At 51.6% G+C, this 24,142-nt stretch overlaps 1 protein-coding gene across 3 annotated transcripts in view; it reads left to right on the top strand.

Moving 5' to 3' along the window:
- Positions 1–14,589: 14,589 nt before the first annotated feature.
- The window catches only part of LOC128817555 (discoidin domain-containing receptor 2-like), a 57,610-nt gene continuing 48,057 nt past the window's right edge, over positions 14,590–24,142 (top strand). For 2 of the 3 annotated variants that reach the window (XM_053996146.1, XM_053996149.1), the window contains exon 1: positions 14,744–14,823. The gene's annotated coding sequence lies outside the window, so the exon portion shown is untranslated. Of the gene's footprint in view, positions 14,637–14,743; positions 14,824–24,142 lie in introns of those variants that run through there. The other variant, XM_053996148.1, reaches the window with a different exon arrangement.

The following is a 24,142-nucleotide window of genomic DNA, read 5'->3' as shown; positions in this document are numbered from 1 at the left end:
TCTGCAGAGTTTGTTTCCACCCCTCTAAGGCTCTCCTGCCCTAAATCAGGGCTCCTAGCCATTCCCTGAGCCTGAGGTTTCCTGAGTGCACCTTGAAGACCTGCTGAAGTTTTTGTGTCTCACAGAGCTCCTCAGTGCACAGAGGTGGGGCTCAGCTTCCTGCTGCCTGAACCACCTCATCCCTCAGCCTCTGGAGGCTCTTGTCAGACAGCACAGGAACATCCAGGCTATGGACAGGACTTTTCCTGCCAGAAGATAGGATGCAGGACTCGAATCCCAGCTCAAATGGCTCTTTAAGTTGTTCCCTAGGCTTCCTCAGTTGGCAAAAGCTCTTCCTGAGTCAGGACACATCTCTGTTGTGCTTGGAGCAGTGATTTGTGGCAGGCTGCTGCCACCCTGCTGCAGACCCTGTGTTTGATCCCGTGTTCAGCAGTTCAGCAGCACTGGGATGGATGTTCCCTGTCACTGCTGGCTGGGGACACGTGCAGGTACTCTGCACCCTGCAGCTGCATCCCAAAGCTACAGTGGGGTTTGGGCCAAATTCCCTTTTTGCATTTGCCCTGGGGAAAGCGCAGGGCGATTCCAAACAGCTCTGCAGTGAGGAGGATGCTGTTACTGCCCACGAGAGCAGGCAGTGAAGGAGAGGGGTGGGAGGGGGTAGGAAATAGGTCATGTCCTGAGGGCACACACTGTGACCCCACTGGCCAGTCTGGAGCTTTCCCTGGGCTGGGGTCCCGTGGGCAGGAGCTCCACGGGCTCTGGTGTGTGAGTTGGGAGGGTTTGTTGTGTTTTTTACAGTGCTTATGAACTGCTCTCCCCAGGCCTTGGAGCACTCTGGGCAGGAACTGGGGCTGGGGTTCCCAGGACACTCCTGCTCCAGGGATGGGATGTGCCCTGTGCTTCTCCATGGACGTGGTCCAGCTGCAGCCACAGGAAGGTGGGTGGGTGCACGTTCTGCTGGAGCTCTGGATAACTTCAGCTGCCTCAGGGAGAAGAGCTTTGGATTTAGATATTCCTAAAAAGGACCTAATCCCCAGCAGCCTCCCTTAATCAAAGCAGTCTGTCTGAAGCTGCCTCCAGAGGTGGGTGCTGGCTGGTGGGGCCAGGCTGAGTCCTCCTGGGATTTCCCTGCACCACGGGAAGGTGTGATGGCCCAGGACCAGAGCTCTCTGTTACACAGCATCACCCCAGCCTTGCTGGCCTTGCCCGGTCCCTGAGCTCCCCGAGTGCTGCTGGGGCTGCTGCCAGCTGTGTGCCCACTCAGCAGGACCTTCTCCTCTCTCCTGAGGCTTCTGGCTGTCCCTGAGGATCTGTGATGTTGGCCCAGGGCACCTGAACAGTGTTTGCAGAGAGAGGAGACGAAGGGGTGCAGAGGGATCCCATCTCCCCATGCACCAGTGACTTGTCCCTGTGCTGAGGGCAAGGAAAAGCTGCTGCCAGTCCCTAGAAGGGACTCGTTGCTTTCTTTCCAACTCCTGTGGTCATCACTAAACAGGTGAGGTGCCACCAGGAAAGCAGATTTTGATCCCAGTGATGGCAGGGAAGATCAGGGCTGCATCAGAGGAGAAAAGAGCAGGGACAGCCCAGGTAGGTCAGGGCTGCAGTTCCTGCCAGGGTGCAGAGGGAATGTCTGCAGTGGCCTCTGAGACCTTGCAGTGATGGGATGAGTCCTGGAAAGGTGGAGGGTGGACAAGCACCCCCTCTGCCTGGGAAGGAGGAGGAGGGACAGGCAAATACAGGAGTGAATGCATTACCTGTGAACATCCTGGAGAGATGGAGAAATTACATCCAACATTTTTCAAAAACAGTTGTAACCACAGAATCTAGTTTCTTCCTCTTACAGGATATTCAGAGAATAGCTGTTAATAGTTACTGGGATGAACTGGAAAGAGTTTTCCAGAGCTGGGGAAACGAAATATTCCATAAATGGTGGGAGAACAGAGTCAGACAGAGACAAACATGGTTTGTCTGCCCATGGAATTTGGAGGGGAAGGGGAGCTGAGAGGCACCCAAGCACTGCAGGAGACAGGCTTGGGATGGAAATCATAAACTGGGGGAAAGGTCTGAAAGAAGGTACTGCAGAGGAGGGTGTGAGTGAGCAAATGCACGTTCCAGGATGGGGAGGGTGAAGGGCTGAAAGGAAAACAAGCCTGGGGGCACTGCAGCACTCACAACTCCACAGGAGGGATAACACCCCGGGGCCCGAGAATGGCAAACATCCCGTTAAAATGTATAAATAGGTGTGTTGCATATGCAAGGGATGAAGTAATGCCGGGCCACGCTGGAGCAGTGTGGCACCATATTTGGGCACCTCTCGGGCAGGGAGGGAGGGAGACCTGGGTGCTGTGCCCCCCCAGCATCCTGCCGGGAACGGGGGCGCAGGACGGGGCGATGGAGCCCGGGGAGAAGTTTCCGGTGAAGCACGATCAGAGCTTTCAAATATGCAAAACACGGGCAGAAAGGAGACAGAGGCGCTTGGTTCTCCCAGCCCTCCTTGGGCAGGGTGTGGAGCTGGCTCCGGAGAGGGAGGTTTATGTAAAACTTTGGGGGAACTGCTGCAGCTGTGGAAGGGCAGCACCAAAGTGGGTTGAGGAGAGAGGCTGCAGAGCTGCTGCTGCTGACCCCCGGACTGAGGGTGGTTTGGGCTCTGCTCAGGGGTCTCGAGAGCTCCCACTTTGCCTGTTCTCTGTCACCCCTCCTGCCTGTCAAGGCTCCAGCTGGAACTCCCCCCTGCCCAGCACGGAGCTGTTCTGGCTGGCAGTGCTCAGCCGGCAGAGATTGCACCAATTTAACATCATTCCTCTCTAAGAGATGTGCTTCAGCTCCGAAAACATCTGCATTTAGGTGAAAAGTTTCGGGCAGCTGCATCTGAAAACTGCCAGGCTGGTGAGATCAGCCAGTCACTGCTCAGAGGGATTGGTTTCCAGGTGGGATGGGTTCGAGGGAAAGCAGCCAGCACTGAAACTGGAGTGTGTAGATTAATGATGTCATAAACTAATCTGGAAACTCATTTGCTTCCCCTTGACACTTTCCCCTCATCAATTCAGTTTATTGGCATATATTAGGTATTATTTTAGGGTCTGGATCTAGAGCTACCTCAGGGGACTTGGAGGTGCCTGCAGAAGGAGCAGCCCTCCCCAGCACACTTCATGTTCTCCAGTTGCAGATGTGGAGCTGGTGGTCTCCCCCTGTGGGATGTGACATCAGCTCCTGCTCCTCCTCCAGCTCTGGAGTCACAGCAGAGCCCCTCACAGCTCCTTGCAGGACACAAACACTCCAGGATCTCCTGTGGATGCTAATTTGAGTTTTGTGCTTCCTGTGATGTCTTATCAGCTGATCCCTCAGGCTGGAATTCAGCTGCCCTAATTTTGGTAACTTGAGGAAGGCTGAGTAAGTCTGCCTGGGATTTCCCCATCCCTGCCTCCTGCAAAAAGCCTGTCCAGGAAGCCAGGCCTGGGAAAAGACCACCTGGAAAACCTCCCCTGAGGGGAGTGGAGATTTTTGTGGCCAGCAAGTGATATGTGAAAGAATGTAAAGCATTAATTGCAGCCAAACCCTCTGTTTTCACCTGTACCTTTGCCCCTCTTCTGCTCCTATCAAATGTGCCTCACTGTCCAAACTCTCTCACTCAAACCAGGCCCATGTGGTACCTTTCCTGTTCTCCTGAGGGAAAAAAAAAGTTTTTTAAAAAATTCAATATCTGGCAAAAAGACATTCCCAGAATTTATGGTCTCCTTTTAAATTCTCTGAGCCACCCAACACAATTTTTGTGCAGCAGTAGCTGCAGGCTGAAATCAGAGAATCCTGTGCTGCGTTCCCACCCAGCCATCCCCAGCTGCCAGGTTCTCCAAAGCTGTGGCTGAAGGAGTTTGTGCCCTCTCAGCTGGCACCACCTGGTGTTTTTATCCTGTGCTTTTCCTGACATATCCAACAAACTGCCCAGTTCTTCCTGAGATGATTTCCTGTGGGACCAAGGTCCCTGAGTCACGGGCTTGCTCTGCCTTCACTGAGGGCCTGCATCTCCCTGGGTGCCGTGGGGGCCTTGGAAAGTCAGTTCTGAGCTTTTCCTTCCAGGATAAGCTTGTCCTTGGCTTCAAGGTTGTTGCTTCTCTCTCCAAGTGAAGAAGTGCCTTGGGTGTGCTCCAGCTGTTCTGAATGATGGAATGAGCATTTCTGCCCCTCCCTGCAGATCCTGCAGCACAGACAGCACAAACAGCTCTGCATTCCTGGGAGGCTCGAGGTCAGAACACGATGCTGAGTGCTGCAGAACTCTTTGGCCTGACGTGACCTGGTGTCCTCAGCTCCATCTGTGCGTGGCCTCTGTCACTTCCAGCTGCAAAAGCCACTCCTTGGTGCTTCCTTCTGCCAAACATCCAGCACTCCCAGCTCTGAGTGCTGCTCCTGATGCAGCCATAGCTCAGTTTTTGCCTTTGGTGGTCAGTGAAATGCTCTGAAGTCTCTGGGTGAGAAAGGGTGGATGAAATTCAATGCTTTGGATCCAGCTCAACAGGTGTTTTCATTTCTCCTTGCTCCAGGTGGGCAGATCTGCTGCTTGCAGGGCTGATTCATCTCCTCACCTGAGGAGGATGCAGTGAGCTGCTTGGACAAGCTCACCTGGGAGTTATAAATACATCCCTGTGTTACACTGGCATGACAAGAGTGGAAATAGGAACAGGATTTGTCCCTACAGGTCATTCCCCTCTTCCTGGGGCTCCCTCTGGGTCTGTACTTGCCTCCCTCCAGCTGGGAGTTGGGCAATGCTGGGAGATGGATTAGGGGGTGAGGGGTGGAACTTCACTGGAAACCTCTACGTGATGAACAGCAGGTGATGCCACTGGTGCCAGAGCTGGAGGCAGCCCCTGGGTGCTGTGCTTCAGGAGCTGCCTGTTGACTGCACCAGGGTGACACAGCTCAGGTGATGGGACAGCTGGAAAAAGCTGATTTGATCTGTCTTCCTCCTTGGATATGATCCTGATTTAGATAAAGAAGTTGAATGCAAGACCAGATCTTTGGGTTTTATCTTTAACATCCAGCCAGCACCCAGGTGTGCATTTGGGGCAGTGCCTGTGGCACTTTCTCCTGGCCTGAAACCCCACGGTCTGGGAGGAAGGTACCCATCCCCAGCCTGACTCACTCAGGTGTTGGGACGGGGTGGGTCTGAGGGCCCAGACACCACAGGCAAAGCAGCAGCAATCCACATGAGTTATTTCTTCATTGTGTGCTTCTTTTAAACCACTAATGTGCCTTGGGTGCTGCCTGACAACATTTCACCAGTCCAGACAGGGGTGGGCAGTGCCTGGGCCATGGTCACTGAGAACAGTGTTTGCCACCAGAGTTAAGGGATGAGCCATTCCACCCCACTCCAAGCAGCTTCCCTGAGAGACTGTCACCCCTCAGGCCACCTGGGCCAGTTTTTTACATCTTAGCAGCTGCCTTGCCATGAGTGGGGGATTTTGGAAGCAGCAGTTTCTTCCCCCAGCCCTCTGGACTTTGCCTTGTAAAGAAGAGGGGGAAAAAGATTACCCCAAAGCACTGGAGTGCTGTCTGTGAGCCCTCAGGTTTAAACATTCACCTGGGCAGCACAAGGGAGAGCCCTGAGGAAGGATTTTTCAACAGCAAGTGCCTTGAGGAGAGCTCCAGGCTCCAGCTCCAGGTTTGAAAGGGGATTGGGGGTGATTGCAAAAGCCACCAGCCGTGTTGCCATGTGGAATTTATGCCCCATCACCTTGGATGTGCTGGGTGGCACATTCCTACAAGAGGGACCCCATGTACTGCAGTCACGGTGTCAGTTATTTTATTTTGGCCTGAGTTTCCAGTGGAATGAGCCTGAAGGGTGAGAGTTCTGCTGCTGTGGCAGGAGGTGACACAGGGGTGATTTACGGGGCTGGGAGCACAGGGGGTTGATGCCATGTGACTCACAGCCAACATCACTTTGGTCTTCCAAGAAACAGAAAACAAGAAATGTTAGGGAGCCCAAAGGGCAAGGGGAGATGTCAAAGAACAGTTGTTAAATTGTCAAAAGGTAGTTTTGAAACTGGAATTTTTGTCCTTTGCTGCTTTGTGGTGGCTAAAGGCTGCCTAAAAAGACTCTCGAGTGATCAAGTTCTATTTATCTGATCTGGTGGAAGGTGCCTCTACCCAAAGCAGTGAGGTTGGAACCAGATGATCTTTAAGGCCCCTTCCAACCCAAATCATTATAGGATTTTATGATTCTATTGTTTGATTTTGCAGTAGCCATCCAGATATGACTGCCCAGGGTCTTTTTGCAGAAATCCATCTTTCATTCCCTGCTGCTCAAGGTGGCTCACAGTGACCAAGGCACATGAAGTTTGCAGCTGAATCTTCCAGATTCATGACAAAGACCTGAGAGAGCTGTAGTCCTTTCCAGCAGGTTTGTGGGCACTCAGCCCTTTCAGGCTCTGTTTAGTCATTATAAGCCACAAAGAATCCAAATGTGAGTGCTGTTTTTTTTTCCTTTTCTGGGCATATCTGAGCTGGAGCTTGCCAGAGCAAGTGCTGAGGTTGCTCATTTTTCTGGGGCAGAGTGCTGAGATTGCACAGGGTCAGAACAGAAACTGCAGTCTCCCATCTCCATCCCTCCAGCTCAAGGCCAGGGTTCTTGGTGGATGAGGTGGGAAGGCAGGGGACAGCACTGCCACCCTCAGATTCTGTTCTTTATAGCAAAGATGTAAATTTCAATGAAGGAAACACTCTCAAAAGCACTGAAATGTCTCGAGGCAAAGCCTTGTGGTAGACAGTGGTAATAAAGGAGAGCAGAACTGGGGAGGAGAAAACTTGGAGCGTGCCCTTACACTGCTGTTAGCAGCGAGTGCCCCTGGGCAGATACCGGGCAGATAGGGGCTGCTGGGGTACAGACATTCCAGAGTGATTTCTGAGCCGGCTCAGCTCCTCCCATCATCACTTCACTCATCAAAGTAAGTATTTATAGCACAGGTAGGAGCAGGGGGAGAATCAAAGAGGAGCTCCCTAGAAAGATGCATAAATCACTCTGAGAGTTCAGCTCTGGGGCTCTGCATTTTTTGCTTTAATGAGAGTGAATAAAAACTCTGGTGTTATTATTAATATTTCTTAATATTATTTCAGCGGTCTGCTTTTCGCACTAAAAAAATTCTTTGAGGTATTTCCATAGAATTCTCCCAGCTCTCAGAGCTACACCTGCAGACTGCTAAGGACATGCTGCCTTACACCAGAGAAAACATTTTCTCCAGCACAGATCTGCTGAAAAACAATTCAGAAAATCTGTCTGGGCCGATATTTGCTGCCCAAGCTGTCAGGAGACCTTCAGGCCTCTCAACAAAGCGCAGCAGGAGAGCCAGGAAGGTGCTGTACCCAGCTCACGTGAGAAAATACTTGCCACGTCAAGAGAAAGATCCAGTCAAGCGGTGGCTGCTCTTCTGTGCTGGCATCATCCTCATCCAGGTGTTAACTGAGGCTCCTGAGCAGGAGAGGCTGGCAGGGGGGCAGAGCCCTGCTGGGAAGCTGCCCTGTGCAGCAGCATCATCCCCAGGAGCTGCCGGGCTGGCACGGAACCGCTCCAGAGAACACTCAGCAACTGCAGCAATCATCTCCTCCGCAGCTCCGGGGCACCGGGCCCTCGGGCACGGCGCGGCTGGTGTGCCGCAGCAAGCCCGGAGCCACCCGAACGCTTTCTGCTGGGCCGGCTCCTCCTGGGCACAGCTCTGAGCTGCCCTGGCCCTGCACATCGGCTGCGGCTCCTGCACATCGGCTGTGGGCACCTGGACATCGCCTGCAGCTCCTGCACATCAGCTGCGGCTCCTGCACATCGGCTGTGGGCATCTGGACATTGCCTGCAGCTCCTGCACATCGGCTGTGGGCATCTGGACATTGCCTGCAGCTCCTGCACGTCGGCTGCAGCTCCTGCACGTCGGCTGCAGCTCCTGCACGTCACCTGCAGCTCCTGCACGTCGGCTGCAGCTCCTGCACGTCACCTGCAGCTCCTGTACGTCACCTGCAGCTCCTGTACGTCGCCTGCAGCTCCTGCACATCGCCTGCAGCTCCTGCACATCGGCTGCAGCTCCTGCAGCCCTGCCCGGGGACACAGCCACTCTGCTCGGTGACACGGGCCAGCAGTGGCCACAAGGGCTTTGATAAAAGCCCAGCAAGAGCTGGGCAGATTTTCCTGCTGATTTGGTTGTGACTGTGATTAGAGACTGTGGTTTCCACCAGCTGCAGCAAAAGGTTGCAGGAGTTAGAGTCACCCTCCCGGCCGGGTTTGTGCTGCGCTGACCTGCCTGTCACTGCTGCGTGACTTGTCTCGGTGCTGTGTTCTCGTGTTGTAATTTAGTGTCAACTCTCAGCAGTTAAAACAGAGTAGCTCAGCTCTCAAAGTAAGCAGACAAAGCTCCCGAGTGCTGCTCTCCCTCGGTAACACTAAGAATAAACTGCTGAGTTCTGATCTTCACAGTGTGGTTTACAATCTAGATTTTAAAATTAAGATTTTCAAAGCTCCCGAGCACTGCTCTCCCTCGTTAACACTGTAAGAATAAACTCCTGAGTTCTGACTTTCACAGTGTGTTTTGCAACTTAGATTTTAAAATTAAGATTTTCTGGCCATCCTAGGGAAATAAAACTGTCCAAGCAGCAAGGACAGCGGGGTGGGAGCCACGGCATGGCCTGGACATTGACTGAGGCACTGGGAGAGGTCCATCAGCCTGGGGCAGATGCTATAGCTCTAGCTGGGGAGATGGGGCAGCAGATGAACCCAACACTGGGATATCTTCTTGGGAGAACCCTGGGAGATCCCTAAAACCCTGGGGCATGCTGAGAAAAAGGGTTGATCGAGGAGTGGTTGAAATAGAAATTACCAGTGGTCCCTTCTCACCCATTTATTAGAGTTCCATAAATTATCCATTTAGTATCCATATATCAACACAGGAATAAATAGTTCCACCATTAATTTCTCTCTTGAGCAGGGGGTTGTTGGGTGGGTAGTTCTGTGCACAAAACACGGGATTGCCCCAGCTCCAGAGCAATGCAGGTGTGGGTTTTTGGGGGACAGGGATGATGTGTGGGGGCTGCACAGCAAGGGCACTCGGGCTGGGGCAGCTGCCTCAGGAGTGAAGAAATCTGGGAAGGGAAAGAAAGAAAGAAAAGGAGCCAGGAGTGAAGAAATCTGGCTCAGGAGCTGCTTCTGCTCCTTGGGGCTCATTGCAGAGAGCCACTCTAGGCTCCTTGCAGGAAATGCAGCATGCAGGATTTCCAGTGGATGCAAATTTCAGCTTCCTGAGCTTGCTGGGCTGTTTTATCAGACAGCCCCTGAGGCTGGGATTCAGCTGCCTTAATTTAGGCATCCTGAGAAAAGGCTGAGTAAGGCCTCCTGGGATTTTCCCAGCCCAGGCTCCCGGGAAGAGGCTGCCTGGGGAAAGGCTGGTAAAACCCCTTCTCCAAGCCATGCCAGACTCATGTCTCTCATGTATCAGGGCTTCCCCCCATGAAGTTCATCCCCAAAACACCGCATTATGTCTGTGCAGCCCAAGCTTTGCCCTCCACCTCTCCAGCCCAACCATCCACTCTGCAGAACAACTCCAAACTTCTGCCAGGTTGCTCAGAGCTGTGTCCAGCCCAACTTTTAAAATCTCCAAGCATGGAATCTCAGCACCTCCTTGGCCAATCTCTTATACTTGCCTGGGACTTAATTGCAATTAATTCCATGCCACATGATGACAGAGCTGGTGAGCCTCTCATAGCTGTTCACTAAGCAGTGTCCCAGAGAGAGGTGTTTTCTTGGGAATAAACAGTTATTTCCTCAGATCTGGATAAAACCGGAACTCAGAGGTTTTGTAGAGCCCCACAGCAGGCAGGCGTGGCCCAGGGATGGGAGGAAGCTGGGTGTCACATGCAGTGATTGCACAGGAGGGGTGGCAAAGCTGAGTGCAACACTGCAGACCAAGGCAGAGGAGAACAGGGAGCTGCTGCAGCCCATGGTGAACATAGAGACCTGTTTGCCTCAAAAAAAACCCCAACCTCCCCCCCCCAAAAAAAAACCCCAAAACAACAACAACAACAACAACAAATGGAGCTGAAAAAGCTGAATCACTACGAGATTTTAGCTGCTTAATTTCTACTGGGGAAAAAAAATAAAAGCCAAGGCACTGTCTGGATTAAGGAGCAGCTGGTACACAACTTCTGCAAGTGGTGATTCAGGATGAGCCCTTCAGAGGATCTCCCCTGTGTAACGAGGGGAGAAAACACACAAACACGAGCAACAACTGATTGTGAAGTTTTGTAAAATTCAGGAATTATAAATGTTGTTGGAAATAGGAAGAACTTTTAACTATGGTATTGCTGTTGACGTCTCTCAGAGTCGATAGGGGAGGCAAGGTCTTCTCCCAAGCCCAGCACATCCAGAGGCATCACGAGAGGGCAGCAGAGACAGGAGCTGAGCAGGACACACAGGCAGTGGCCTGCAGTGCTCCAGACGCCAAATGTGAAACGGCCACGGCGCAGGTACAAAGCATTGCTGAGGATGCTGCACAGGAAACCAGAATCTGTCAAAATAAACGAGTGTGCTGGGGTATAACTCAGCAGAATAGACACAGATCCCTTAAATGGAACATCCCCCATCCCTGAGTCCTGTAGGTGGGAGGTTTTATTGTTCAAACATCATGAGGTGGTGAGCTGAGGCAAAGCACAGGCTGCCTTCATCAGCTGCCTGACACTGAGAGCTGAATACAACCTCCAAAAATCCATTTCAGGCCTGGTAACTTGGATGAGCTCGATAAAAACAGCACGTTTACAGTCAGTCTATTGCATGAAGTCTGGCGGTTCCTGTCACGGCCAGCCCCTCCTCCTGGCTGTTGCATCCCTGTTTGCCACACTTGCTTTTGGCAGGGTGCAGCAGGGCCGGGACAGCTCAGGTGAGGGCAGGAGCGAAGGACAGTGCTGGGAGCTCACATCCCTGCTGCACAGCTCCGTGCTGGCAGTGAGCCCAGCCCTGCCCAGCCCTGCTGTAGCTTCTCCCAGGCCTGTGCATTGCCGAGGCCATTCAGAGATGTGTCCCAGCTCCAGCTGAGTGCACAGGGGCTGAGGCAGCCCCAGGATGGCTTTGGGAGCCATGGGATGCCCTGGAAGGATAAGGCATCTGTGCTACACCCCGGATGGCAAAGCCCTGTATCCAAACAGGGACATGCCAGGACTCAGTCCTGAGCTGGCATTCCCAGCCCTGCTCAAGGCTTGTGGCTCCTGTGCCTTCTCTGTGGGGGAAGCCCCTTGTGTCCCAGTGGCCTCCACTCCCACATTGGTTCAAAACTTTTCTCCCTCCTTCCTCTCCCAGAGCTCCCAGTTCCCTGTTCTGTGCTCCAGAGCCTTTCCAATCCGTGCCACAGCCCTTTCTTTGCTCACACAACCCCTCCCTCCAACCTCTTTCTGTACCCAAGTCTCCTCAGGCCATCTCAGACCCCCCATCCTGCTGCCTCAGAGCCCCCAGCCCTGCCCCTGGGCAGAGACCTTGGCTCCAGCACACATCCCTGCTGGTAAAACCCCCTTGGCCTTTAAGCAAACAGCATCCAGATGTGTGCTGGGAGCAGCCCCTGGGACATTCCCACCTGGAATCACCCCTGGGAAGGGTGAGGGAAGCACCACCCCAAAGCTAGGCCAGCGACAATTCTGGGAGATTGCCATTACATGTGATCACCTTTGTGACCCAGCAGTGCCCTCAGGAGTGGCTTAATTTAGTACTAAAGATGTGTCCTACACTGGAGATCCTAATATCTGCTTAGATTGACATCAGGAAAAATTTCTTCTTCTCTGAAAGGATGGTCAGGGATTCAAACTTGAACTTGTTGCCCAGAGCTGATGTCATCATCCCTGTTCAAAAAAACCATGTAGGTGTGTGTCGTGGTTTGACATGGAAGTGAATTTTTTTTCAGGACACCGTGACAGTGTGGCACTTGGGGACATAGTTTAGTGGTGAACACAGTGATGCTGGGTTAATGGTTGATCTTGGAGGGGTTTGCCACCCTTAATGACTGTATGATTCTATGCAGCACTCCAGAGATGCTTCTAAAGGGGCACCTTGCTCCATATTTCCCTAATCCTACAACATGAACCCTTGACCACCCCCATGTCCATCCAGACTGGACCTGGAGCTGCTCAGTAGTTTTTCCCAGGGAGATGTAAGAATATTTTTCACACCCTCATTGGCAGAGAAAGCTCTGAGGCAGCTTCTTGACTCTCCATCAAACATAGGAGCCGGCCTCCTTCCCCTCCTGCCACACAAGGGCACCAGAGCTGCACCCTGTGGGGGCATGCCATGGGAATTATAAACACAGCTGTTTTCTTCAGGCATGTGTTTCACCCCCTAGCTCACTCTCAGTTAGACTGGTGATGTCTCAGGACCATCATGGAGAACATATTAAAGTGGTTTTTCATTGCTTTGCCTCACTTAGGTATTGCATGCTGCTCTACTCCATTGCACAGCTGGCTGTCTGAGAAAGGGGAGGCTGAAAAAGCTCCTGTAAATAAGACTTAGAGAGGAGACAAAAGCCAGGGGAAATTATAAAAATGCAATGAATCACTGAGCAACCTAGTGAAGACATTGCAGGGTCTGTGCCTCTCTTTGCCTCGTAGCAACAAAAAGCCACTTGATGGACTTAAAAGCCATGGTATTGAAAACTGGTTTGTGTACAAAAAAGGAGTTAAAATTCTTTATAGGAGACAGAAAGTTTGGTTGTTATGACCACAAGATTACCTGAACACCCAGGATTTCTGCTTCTAGGATCAAAACAATGTTCTTCAACGTTATTTGCTCTCAAATAATATCTTCAAAAGGTCCATCTACTCTACACCCAGAGAGTGTGTAGCTCCATCCAGCTGGTTGCTGGCCTAATGTTTTGGCTCTGTTTTCACCTGGTGTACTGGAAACCTCTGAGCACACCTATTCCCTGGTAACTGGATTTTCCTTCCTTCCCTTTCTCCTGCCTGGGAGAGTTTCCCTCTGCTTCTGGTCTCTTTGGTTTGTTCTTGGCCACATGTCTGGTCAGCTCCAAGGAAAGGCCCATCTCCACTGGCAGGAGCACAGAAAGAGGATGGAACACCATAATTTGATGAGAGGCTGCTCTAGTGGAGCCCCTGTGCATCCTCAGGGGCCACCACCAGCACGTGCCAGTGGTGGCCAACAACACCAAGTGCCACCACGGCTTTGGGAGCGTGCTGGGGGTGGTGGGTGGGTGGGGAGGGTCCCTTGGTGATGGGACCCTTGTGGATGTGGTGGTCACCTGGGTTGCATGGCAGGGACTGGGCAGCAAGGGGGACTCAGGGACATGGCAGTGACCTGAGGTATAAGGGGAATAGGGAGACATGGCAGGGCTGTAAAATACAGGAGATAACCTGGGAATGTGGCAGGGCCATGGAGGGGGACAGGGGACACAGCACAGCCCTGGGGCAGGGGGGGTCACCTGGGAACATGGAGGCACACAGGGCCTACAGTTCAGCCCTGAGGCACCTGGGACATGGAGGGACCCTGACAAACATGGGGACACAGAGTGGTGGTGAGGCACACATGGACATGGCTCAGCCCCAAGGTGTATGGGGGCACAGCTCCTTAGGCAGCCCTGAGGCACACACGGACATGGAATCATCAAGGCTGGAAAAGACCCTCAAGATCATCCGGCCCAGCTGCGCACCCAGCACTACCAGCGTACCCTTGGACCACTGGACCACGTCACCCAGATCACATGGAGGCACCCTGAGGCACAGGGGCACATGGCTCAGCCCTGAGGCACAGGGGATGCAGAGCGGCTGTGGGGCACATGGAGGCACACAGGGGGACATGGAGGAGCTGTGAGGCACTTGAGGGGACAGCCATCCCACTTGAGGGGCTCAGCCATGTCCATGTGTGCCTCACCACCACTCTGTGTCCCCATGTTTCTCAGGGTCCCTCATGTGCACAAGGGCATGAGTGCACAGCCATGACGCACAGGGCACGCGGAGGGACCGCGATGCACAAGGGCCATGGATGCACAGCCCCAGTGCTCGGGGGACGTGGAAGGACTCTGATGGACAGGGGACATGGCTGCACAGCCTTGGAGCATGAGGGACCTGAAAAGACTCTGATGGGCAGGGGACATGGCTGCACAGCCTTGGAGCATGAGGGACCTGAAAAGACTCTGATGGGCAGGGGACATGGCTGCACAGCCTTGGAGCACAGGGGACCTGAAAAGACTCTGATGGGCAGGGGACATGGCTGCACAGCCTTGGAGCGCAGGGGACGTGGAAGGACTCTGATGCACAGGGCAGATGAAAGGACTCTGATGCACAAGGCATGCACGGCTGCCCAGCCCTGGAGCACAGGGGACATGAGAGGGCTCTGATGCACAAGGACACACACGGCTGCCTAGCCCCGGCGCTCAGGGCACACACGGGTGCCCGGCCGGCGCTCGGGGGACATGAAAGGACTCCGAGGCACAAGGCACCCGCGGGTGCCGGGCCCGGCCCCGCCGCGCTCCCGCCCCGCTGTCCCGTTGCCGTAGCGACGCCTCCCGGCGGCCCCGGCCCGGCGCGGCCGCTTTAAGAGCGCGGCGCCCGCGGCCGCCCCCGCCCGCCCGCCCGCCGGAAGGGGCCGCGAGCCCGCGCCGCCGCCGCCCGGCCTGCCCCAGGTAAGCGCCGGGGCCGCCCCGCCCTGCCCGGCTCCCGGCCCGGCTCCCCGCGGGACGGAGCGGGGGCGGCGCGGCCGCTGCGGTCCCGCCGCGCCCGGAGCGCGGGGCCGCCCCCGGGGCGCCTCTCGCTGAAGCCCCGCGGGGCTCCCGGTGTGCCGAGGGTACCGCGGACCCGCTCCGGGGCTCGGTGGGTGCCGGGGCGCTGTCCCCGCTGGGCCGGGGAGGGGCCGGGCCGGAGTCCCCGCCGTGCCCCGGGCTGTGGGCGGCCGCGCTGGGCTCGGTCCCCGCGGAGCCCCCGAAGCTGTGGGGGCGCTGCCCGGGACCGCGCGGGGCTCAGGGCAGGGACGTGCCCGGGAGCCCCGCGAAGAAAAGCGAGTGCCGGGGCTTTGTTCGGCCTCTCCGCCCCGCCCGGGGGTTCCCGCCGGGGTGCGGGTCCCCTCGCCCGGTTCCGGCCCTTCCCGGCTGTGCTTTTGGTTCCCGCAGCCGGACCCGCGCCCGGGCCGGTTCCGCTGCCCCGCCAGCGGCTGCTGGGGCTGTGCGAGCTGGGAGTGAAGCCCCGGCGCGGTGCGGTCGAGTTTGTTCGGCTCGGTCCTGGGATCTGGTTCTTCCTCGCAACTTTGAGAGATGGGCGCTCGTGCTGCCTCATGGCTTGTTTGCCTGAGGTTTTTCTCCCTGTGAGAAAAAGAGCTTTCCATTTTTTCTTTTCCTTAAGCAGACCTCTATATGAAAACTTTGCTTTTAAAATTTTATTGTAGCCTTTGTTGGTTTATGCCACTGCTTGTTCGTTTGTGTATTTCCCCATCCTTTTTTTTTTTTTTTTTTTTTTTTGTGTTGGATGCATGGTTCCTTTGGCTGCTCTGCCTTCTAAATACTCTTTAATGAAGAGGTAAGATGGGGAAAAGATAAAATATGAGAATCCGGGACTGTTTTATGTCAGCTTCTCTAACTGAAATGCTGTAAGCCAAAGGGGAAAGAAAAGAAAAAGTGATCAAGTAGAGCTCAGGGCATTTTGCTTTGTTGGAGGCAGAGAGGAAAAACTTATGAAGGAATGACTGAGATTTTGTTTCACTTTATTTCTCTTCTTTTAAGGCTGAAAGATAAACAAGCATTTTGAAATGCTTTGGTTCAAAATGCCGAGCTCTTCATTTTCTCTTCAGCTGACTCCATTAAAAAAAAAAATCTTTAAAAAAAAAAGTAGAAGCAGCTCTGCAGTTGCGGAGCCAGCAGCAGTGGTGTGTGTGGGCAGAGAGGCCTTGCTGCTCTTCCATCAGCCGTTCCTGCCTTGTCTCTGTGGACTATAAAATTAGAAAGGCTCCGATGTCCATTCAGTCTGATGTCTGGGTAATGTGGGCTGTGGAAATCAAGAGGGGCTCTCTGTGAATTAACTGCTGTTGCTGCTCGTGGCTTGCTCAGCCTGTGGCTTCTGGCCTCTGGTGTATAATTAGGAAAGTAATTGTATTTTAAGTAGCCTTAAATCTATTATCCAGGTGTGTGCTTGTCCCCTGGGCAGGTATCAGGTGGTGTGAGCTCTCTTTTGCTGTGAGCAAATGATCTCTACTCTTGTGGTGGTTGCAGGCTGCAGTCTGACATTTGCAGCATCTTAGAACCACTGAGTTTGAGTTGGAAAGGATCTTTGAAGCTCTTCTAGTCCAACCCTCCTGCAGTGAGTAGGAATATATTCAACTCTCCCAGGTTGCTCCAAGCCCTGTCCAACCTGGCATTGGATAATTCCAGGGGTGGGGCAGCCACAGCTTCTCTGGGCAACCTGTGCCAGAATGTCCCCACCCTCATTTCAAAAAACCTGCTTTCTCGTATCTAATGTACAGTAGAAGCTTTACCCCTTGTCCCACTTAACTTAAAAACTTTAAAACTTCCAAGAGTGAGACCTGAGGCTCCCTGTGCTTTTCCTCCCCTGGAAATGGCCCAGGTCATCTCCTCCTTCCCCAGAGCTGTCTCCTTGCCTGTCCTAGGAGTTTTTGTCTTTCCAATTCCAGTCAGTGTCCAGGAAGCTTTTTATTTGTTGCATCTTTCCTGAGTTTGCTTTATGTGCACACTGAGAAACCCGGCCATAGAGAGCACAGGTCTGTGGTGAGGGACGGAGAGCCAAGAACAACTCCAACTGGCTGTAATTGAAAACTGTCAGCTTTGCAGTGAAGGAGGATGTTCAAAGCATGTGGCTTGGGATAACACCGAGTGGAGAATTGGATGTTCAGTTCTAAAGAAAGTCAGAATGCCCAGATCTCAGGGAGTTTTGTTGGGGAGCTCAAAGGTGAGATGGCAGTAGGGCTGTGGATGGATTTCCTTCAGAGGTGCTGCTTGGTGCTGTCCTTCTGCACCATCTGCTGTTGTTGCTGTTCTGGAGATGTCCTAAAGAATGACTTAGAATATCCAAGTCATGGTGTCTTGGAGAAGTCTGCTTGTTCCGGGTTTCTTGCCTTTCCTTCCCTTCAAGGTGGCTGTTTCCCAGGGAGGTTGGGTGCAGTGGGGGTCTGTGCCCTGGAGGGACCTACAGAAGGTTTTGGGGTGGCAGAAGAGCAGTGTGCCCACCCAGGTGTCAGGTGCATTGGGAAACTCCTGGCTGGGCTGAGGCAGCACGGGGCAGGTGGGGGCATGGCAGAGGCCTGGGCATCCAGGAGGAGACTGGAGTTTGGAAGAGAGGCAGTTCTAGCAGGAAGCAAATGCTCACCATAGCAGTAAACAGCACAGAATAGCTGCTTCTGCCCGGTGTGAGTGAACTTCATGCAGTTCCTCGCTGAGCTTGTGGGTGAAATTCCCTGTTTCATTCCCCAGCATGCTGCCATCCTCCTGGGCTGTTGTATCTGCTGGTGTTTGCCAGACATTGCCTAAACTGCTCTTAAACTGCAGCTGTTTTTGCAGGTTCCCAGTTACTGCACAGTTGTTCTTACTGTGTTTATTTTAGTGGTTATAAACTGATTTTTAAAAAGGACTTGGAACTTGAGCTGGAAAGTCTCCTTTTTCTTCTTCTTTCATGATTTGGTTGAGGAGCTGTACCAGAGGAGCCAGCAGCTGAGCCCCTCAGTATTACCCCCCTCCCTTTATACTTTGAATTTTTTGAGGTGTAATTTTCTAGGAACTTGGGGGCAGTTGTCCTGTACCTTGATTCTAGTAGTGGACATCAGTTTGGGGTTGGAGTGAGAGGGGTGTCTGCTCTTAATTTGGTAAAATTAGGAATTTGGCTGGTGAGTAAAAAGTTTGAAGGAGACCTTTTTTTTTCCCCTCATAACATTTTGTTTAGCCTGAATGTTTGCAGTCAGAGCTATGTGTTTCTTAAAGACACAGAAAGCATAAAGCTTTTTCAAGGCAGTTATTTCAAATTGCTGTGAGCTTCATAGTGTCATTTGGAGCTAGAAGGTGCCACCATTGACCAAAAAAGTTGGAGCATGACTGTGATCCTGCATTGTCCACGGAAAACTCCCTCACCCTGATTTGCACAGCGGCTTCAACAACTATGGGCTGAGGTGTTCCTAATCCTTATATAAAGTAACTTTTGTAAAAAAGTTACTTTACATATATAAAGTAGCTTTTGTAAGGATGCAAAGTGAGGGAGAACCCAGTGTGATTAACTTTTCCCTCTGCTCGCAGGATAATAAATGTGTGTTGCCTGATCTTTGTTGCCTTCTGTTTGTTTCAGAGCAGTTACTTCTGCGAGTTGCACTGAAAATAGGAGCTGGAAGTGGTGAATAATTACTTCACTTGGAATAATCCACAGCTGTGAAGAGCCAAGGGCTCAGTTCTCCAGATCTTCTTTGTTAGAGACAGGCTGGCTTTCCCCCCTGCCTCCTGGGTTCGTGCTGAACATTAAACAGTGATTTCTATGCAAGAATTTTAAGGAAAGTCTTTCAAAGCACTTGAATGACCAGCGAGGGGCAGCTGGGAAAGGGTTGCCTGGGAGATGCTGCTGGGAGCAGCTGAGGCAGGGTGTGACAGCATGGAAGGAAGTGAAGAAGGCAGGATGCTGCTCTGATCTTCTCTCCCTCCCTGCTGAGTGCAAGAGTGGTGGTCCTGCTTCTGGGAGCTCAGGGGATGCAAATGTGACCGAGTGTGTGAGCACAGGACTCATTCTGCTCACCACAGTGCCCTGGAGAGCCAAACTGGGAGAGCAGTCTGGGAATCAAATGCTGTGCTTTGTCCTACACTCTGCAGTGCTGTTTCCTCAGGGTTTTCACTGGGCAGTAAAAGGTGCTTCCATCTGGGCATGTTGTAGCTCAGGGAGCATGGGGGCGCCTGGAGGCTCCTGCAGCATCTCTAGAAACTCTGGTAAAATTCTGTTACATCACTTTGAGCAATCTCAGGACAAAGCTGGCATTCCAGGGCGTTTATTGCTCGTTCCTTACTCCTCTACAGAGCTCCCACTGTACTGTTATTTCTGTCTTCTGGTGCATGTCTTGGGTCCCTGTGAGAACTGTGAGGAGATGCTGAAATACGCATGCAGAAATCCAGAGGATATTCTGGTTTACACATTGAGATGATCACTGTTGCATGTTTAATGAATTGCTTTTCTGGTTGTTGCTCAGCTTGCAGCTCTGAGTTTGTCTTTGCACTCTTTCAGCGCTTGCTTGAGATGAGTTTTGCTTGAAAATGTGAGTGTGTTGAGGCTGTTAGGATGCTGCAGTTAGGTGTTGGCAAGCTGTCCTGTCTGGAGTTGTGTGGGAGGAGAAATGGTTTCTTGGTTGTGTGACCCCAATGGGGAGAAGAGCAGCTGGGGTTTAACAAAGTGGTTAAAATCATATAGGCCCCCAAATCCTCCAGAGATTTCTCTCCTTTCCTAGAAGCTTCCTTTAACAAGCTGATTTCTCAGGCTGATTGCTTGCAGATGAGATCATGCAGTGTGTTTTGCAGGGAAAGAATCTGAATTTCGACTGGTGAGCCAGAAAGTTTTAACACGCGAGTCACATGCCCGGTGTCCTCATGGCACACACAAAACCCCAGAGGCTGTGACAGGGCGAGCTCAGGGTGGCTTTGTGCTCCAACAGGAGCTTTCTGAGCACACAGAATACCCAGGGATGCTCTCAAGTGCTGGGGCTTGCTGCTTGGACAGCAACGGGAGATGATGGCAAGGAAGTATTTCATCTTTCCTGAGCTCTGTTTCTCTCTTTAGTGTGTGTGGGGTTGGGATGAGCCCAAGTGAGGGAAGGCTCTCATCTGCCTTAATTCCACAGACGTTTTGCTGCTGGCTTCAGCAAAGGAATTTATGTAGAATTGATGGTGTTTTTTCTGTTAATGCATGTGAGAACATTCTGAACAGGGAAGACTTGATGTAGTGTTCTGCTGCAGAGGATCCCAGCAATCTCTGGTCTCACTCTCAGAAGGGGTGCTGGTTTCCATTTCTCTTGATGGCAACTGGGTTACTCTTCCAAAATAATCACAGCCATCATTTGACAGTGTTGAAAATTAAGCAAAGCTGTTCTGAAGTGATGTTGGGTGGTGTTCCCAGCACAGGGAACTTTTGTTGCCAGTAGCTTTAAAGTACAACCTGTTCTCACAGGCCAGGTAGGAAGATGCCTTTCTGATGCCAGAGCCTCTTTGTGCCTAAAATCACTTCTTGCCAATCACAAAGGCATTAATTATGCAAAAATGGATTGGGGGTGGGTGGAGTTTTTATTGGCTGCAGAAGTAGGAGCCAAAGAGCCACTTGATCCCAATCTCTAAAAAAAAAATTAACAATGGAGTCAGACTGGGAGGGGAAAGTTTCAAATCCCAAACTTTAAATCTATCGGCTTTTTATGCAACTTGAAGACAGGAATGCATAAGGCAAGATATGTTAAAACCTCTTACTACTCCATAGGCATGTTCTGCCTGTAGTCTCCTCTTGGTCACTCCTGTGAGCTCTTTTTGAAACAAATAATTGAAAGTAGAATTTACAGATTTTTTTTTCTGTCTCCTAAGCATGTTTGTTTCCATAGGAGTTTATCAGACGCTTCTTCCAACATTTAATTTCATACAGGTAGAAAGTCAAGTACATGAAAGTGGAAAACTCCTGTCTGTAGATTATCAAACTTCATTTGGCTTCCTTGAGAGTGTGTACTAATGCAAGTGCTACATACACCAAATATCTGCTTTTTATGTGGTATTATTTTATTCTTTAGGTAAAATGGTTGTGAACACAATTTGCTTTGGTTCCATGCCCTTACTGGCTAATCATCCCTTCTTTTGATGGAAAGGACTGGTAGAACATTTGTTGCTCTGATGGATGGCAGTGAGGTTGTATATTTTTTGTAGCAGCTCAACCATTTCACCCTTCACTCTGCTCCTGGATGGGATCCTGCTGGGTCTGTCCACCTGGAGCCTGGCTGATGGTCATCCCAGACCTGGCAGGGTACATGTGGGAGGTGATGATCTGTACTCTGAAAAGTGCTGCCTAAACCTTGTTTTGTCCATGAAGCTTCAAGTGTGGAGCTGTTAGAACCCCAGCCCACTCAGAGCTAATGCTTGCAGAATGCATGACCAAGGAATTAAACTGGGTGGAGTCATTCCGAAATTTGGATTTGGGGCCTGTCTTCTCCTAATGCAGCAGCTTTGGGTGTTTGCTTGGAAGTGCTCCCAGCATGGATGATGCTCTCCTGACCTGATGTGACTCTTCTTTCTTGATGTTTGGGTGCTGTGCCCAAATCTGTCTGCAGAGCTCTGCAGTGCAGAGCTGTGGCGCGCAATGAACCTGGAACAAGTCAGCTCCTGTCAGGAGATGGCTCGGAGATGATCAGCTCCTGTGTGCCCGGGGGGAGGGGGGAGGGACAGACAAACACAGTAAACAGTTGTGTTTCTTCCCCAGGACTGTCCTGTGTCCTGAGGCTGCCAGCTGCAGTTTGGAGGCCAGAGGAATAGGGCGGGGTATTTTCTTCCAGCTAGACAAATTTGTGCTTTGAAAACGAGGAGTTAGTTCGGTTTCTCTGGGAATAGCATTTAAGGTGTTAAAACGTCCCACCCATCAGTAACGAAGAGCTGCTCAAGAACAAGCAAATACAGAGATGGAGCCTGCAGAGCACACTGCCTTTGCAGCTCTTCTTTTCCCTAGAAGAATGAGAGTCTGTGCATGTTTTTGTTGCATTTATCATTTGGTCGTGGTGTCCATCATTTGTGTTACCCTCCCATGGAGGAGGCTAAATGAGCCAAGTGTCAGGTTTTGTTGTCCATCTCGATTACTGTTATGTTATTTCACTTGTGCTTGTTTGTTTCTGCCTGTCAAAAGGTTAAAAAAAAATTAAATACTGTAGCAGAAATAGCTGGAGTATCAGTATTCTCCAATAGGAAGATGTCAGCCTATGATGAGCTTTTCACTGAGCTCAGCCTGTTTCTGCTGCTCCTGAGAAGCTGTCATCTCTTCATGCTGGGTAATGTGATCTTCCAGGAATGTTTATCTTTCATTTCTGCATTTGTAGTGGAGATGAGCTGGGGGTGCCGGGAATGTGCCTCCAATGCCCTGTTGTTGTTTGGGCTGAGGTGCTGCCTCTGTGCTGCTGAAGGGAACAAATCAGACCAGGAGAGCTGCCATACAGACCTCCCTCCCTTTTCCCTGAATGAGGGTCCCAGTGCTGTGAATTCATCCTGTGGACTTTTTGTTTTTAAATGTATGTGTTTTGCATTTCTCTGGATTGTGATGGATATTATTCTAATAACTTCACAAAGTGTCCTTCCTCTTTCCATGGGTTTGATGCCTTCTGTCTGCATAGGCTAGCAGCAGTCTTATGTTTCTTTTATGTTTTGGGGCAACCTGGAGAGGGCTTTACTCTGAGAAAATGAGCTTTGCTGGCCAGTGTCATGTGGACACCATGGGTGGACATCTGGAAGGAACAGCACCAATGGCAGTTCCTCTGGTGACCAGCAATCCTCTTTCATCTCAGTGCCAGCAGCTGCTTCCCCATCACCCTCCAGACTACACTTCATGTAGACACTCTGCCTTCTTCCCAAGGACTGAACCCACCCATTAGTGTGGTTCAGTCTCTGCTACGGCATTTTTTGGCCTTCTCCCAGCACTGGAAGGACACCAAATAGCAGCAGACCTCCCTAGAGTAAAGACTTACACTGGGAAATGAATTTTCTAGTTGTTTCTAATGTCTTGAGAGCTATTGGCTGTCTGGCTTTTAATCTGTATTCTTGGATTATTGCAGGCTATTATATTTGAATGCATGAAGTTAAATTTCCAAAAAGGCCTCTCTTGTGGTGGGTGTCAATTTGTGCAAGGGCAGTGTGATGCAGTGTGCTGACCCTGTTTGAGACCCGTGCAATACATCAAGGCTCAGATCCTGGCACTCCAGTATTCCTGCCAGTACAGAATTAGCCCTCATTGTGTCAGTGCCGACATCTCTGCTAACCAAGCTTTAAATATTATCTAGAAGGATTACTCCAGAGAAACTCGATGCAAGCCTTCCTTGTTGGCAGTAATTACTCTGCCTCTTCTCATTTGCTGCCACAGAATGATGGAAGCACCAGGTGAAAGGATATCTGGAGGTCTCTGGCCTGGCCTCCTGCTTGAAGTGGGACTGTCTCCAGCATGTGAGTGATCAGGTCAGCCATGGCTTTGTCTGGCCAAGTCTCAAACATGTTGGGGATGGAGCAGGGTATCACACCAGATCAGCTTTTGTTTGCTTTTTCTTGGAAGTTATACCTAGTGAACCACCTCGGAGAGTGGGTTATGCATTTAGGTTGGAATGACCTCATCCTACAGGTTTGAAAACATTTAAGTGAGCTGTGGAAAATGTCCCAGTAGGGTTAATGTAATGTGTAATGGATCTGAATCCTTTTCCATGCTAACATGGGAAACATGAGCAGACCCTCGTGCTGTTTCTGCAGGAAAAGGCAGGGTCCTGTCAGGTGGTTTTCCTGTGTGAATTACAGGTGAAGCAGTGCCTGTAGGACATGTCCTGTTGCTGCAATGAGCTCATGGGTGTTCTCCCATTGGAATTGGGCTTGTCAGGAGGCACAAGATGAGCACCCCTGAGCATCCTTCGCCCCAAGGCCGAGTGTGGGATTGATGCTGCCCAGACTGTGGCCACACATGCACAAGGCACACAGTTGCCTTTTATCCACCCTCCTCAGCCCCTTGCCATGGGAGGGAGAGGATTTTCCCTAGAGTCTGCTGCATTTATTTCAGAAAAACCCCCATGAGATGAGTGTGTGCACATCTGAGTTACCCATCGTGGACCTGCGTGTTAAAGGGAGCAGAACAACTATCTACATCTGAGGAGTAAACTTGCCTTCCAACGTGCCACGAGCTTCTGGACACACTGGGTGTCCAGAGATGGCACGTAGTCAGGCCAGACCAGGCCTGCTGCTGTGTCTGGGCTGGGCTGGATTTCTTCAGACAGAACTGTGGATTGCAACACCCCTCGTGCTTGCTCCAGCCAGGAAGCCTTGCTTGGAAGGGAAATGGCTGGGATGGAAAGAGCTGCTGAGGAGGTGGAAGCTTCCCTAGCCAAGGCCTCTTTGCTAGACTCTGGATCCCTGGACTGTGCATCCTCTCGTGCAACAGGAATTATATGAATGCTTCA

The sequence above is a fragment of the Vidua macroura genome, chromosome 21 (genome assembly GCF_024509145.1).
Source record: "Vidua macroura isolate BioBank_ID:100142 chromosome 21, ASM2450914v1, whole genome shotgun sequence".
Classification (NCBI taxonomy): domain Eukaryota; kingdom Metazoa; phylum Chordata; class Aves; order Passeriformes; family Viduidae; genus Vidua; species Vidua macroura.
The sequence above is the reverse complement of the archived record's forward strand: the minus strand, read 5'-3'. Positions and strand labels throughout refer to the sequence as shown.